Below are 2,128 nucleotides of genomic sequence, written 5' to 3'. Positions count from 1 at the left end.
CTCAAAGTCCCGAAGGTCGATTTTACTCCCGAGATTCCCGAGGATTCGGAGAAAAATCCGTTTCCCGAGACAAAACTCTGCCCGGTTTTCCATCTCGCTATCTTCAAACTTTCAAGTGAGTTCATACCCCTTAATTAACCCTTTTTAAATATTCTAAACGCTTTTATATGCTTTTTAAGGGGGGAAATACAAGTAAAACACACGATTACTATCGGGTTTTATATATATAAAGATTATTATACACTTTTATTAAGTAGAATCATATGTGATTTATAAACTTTATAGGGAACTCCCGTATACAAAATATATTACAATAGCATTCTATCTTTAAAACTATAAATTGTTGTAATGCATATATAAACTAATCATTTTTCCTAGATTTAAAGTATATGTGTCTATTTTAGACTCTACAAAAATCTATGCTTTCATAACAAGTGGTTCCTTTCTAGATATTCTAAAACAAACGAGGCACACTTTTAGAAAACTATAATAGGTATAGTTTTATGAGGATATTGCTAACTTTTACATACTAGAAATATGATTTTCAAGAAATCACTTTCATGTACAATAACAAACGAACATTTCAACACGTAAATCTGTTTTTATACTACGGTTTTGTGAGACATTAACTTCAAGTACGTTCGAGTACACATTTGAAGTCCTGTATTATATACCAGAATCCCTTGGAGGGGGAGCATGGTGTTTGTGTATAGATCGTTACGAGCTTGACAACCCGCGCCCTGACTGTTAGCTACAGTCCACCGTTCGGGGTGACAAACGTCATAACATTCCAACGCCTGAAGAACGTTGTGTATAGGCATCCCGAGTCAATAGTATGGTTAAGAAACTCACAGGAGGTATTAAAAATACATTGATTTACGAGGTTTTCAAACATATTGGTTATTTTTACACTTACATACGTTTTGGAAACAAACTTTAGTCTGGAAGGAAGACTACTTTTATACTAGTAGAAAATATAGGATTTTCTAAACACAAACAAACAAGGACAAGATAATTCATTTTATACAAACATTGTCATTAAATACTTATGAAACTCACCAGCTTAAATGCTGATCTACTCTTTCAAAATTACTTGTATGTCCCAGGGATTCAGTAACTACAGGTATCATTATGCTTTTGATGAAGGGATGCTGCGGCGCCAGTTTAATCTCATATTTTGACATCATATTTGTAATTGGTTTTGAACATGTAACTTTTGACAAATGTAAACTTTCAATTATATATATATATATATATATATATATATATATATATATATATGATGATTGTATTGCTTTCTTTACTATGTATTCACTTGTTACGTTACCACATGAAGGTATCCGCCCCCGAACGTTTCCGTCGTTCAGGTTTGGGGGTGTGAAAGATTAGTATCAGAGCAATGTTTATAGTGAACTAAGTATATCGAACCTCATAAGATATACAAACTATAAATGCTTAGGGACTCAAAAGTCTCTGACAAAAGTTTTTGTACCTAAAATCCTTATTTCACATAAATAGATTATTTTACGTTATAAAATCTGAAATACATGCATACAACGACACATTTTTTTGATAAGAACTATACAAAAAGTTTTAGGACAAGTTGGACACTACGACTAATTCTCGAGATATGTAATCAAATTTGGGATGAATATAACCTGATCAACTATGTTTATCCAAAATTTGACTAACGTATGTCAAGGAATGATCGTAGTGAGCAACAAGTCAAAATTTATCAAAATAGACACTAGTATCTAACGTACAAATTAAATACTATAGGAGTATTTGGTGCACACACTAGATTAATTAGTATTACATGTCTCAAGTTTTATTCAAATCTTATAACCCTATTCTCGTATGGTCGAATGGCTGGATTTCACCCGCATGGAGACCCCAACTACCCACAACAAGGCAACGGAGGATGGATTGAAGAGGATCCGGAGGAGGACGAAGAGCCCATTGAGTTGGATGGCGGGGACGACTCCGGGACAGACTCGGAACCGGAAATAGTCAACCCTCCACCCATTAGGAGGAACTTTCTAGGACCGACTCCCATTTGGGGAAGTCACCTCGTCCACTGGAGCCAGCAACAAGGGATACGCTCTCCTTACGGAATGTGTCGAGACTT

The sequence above is a fragment of the Lactuca saligna genome, chromosome 3, assembly GCF_052625555.1.
Source record: "Lactuca saligna cultivar CGN05327 chromosome 3, ASM5262555v1, whole genome shotgun sequence".
NCBI lineage: Eukaryota > Viridiplantae > Streptophyta > Magnoliopsida > Asterales > Asteraceae > Lactuca > Lactuca saligna.
The sequence above is the reverse complement of the archived record's forward strand: the minus strand, read 5'-3'. Positions refer to the sequence as shown.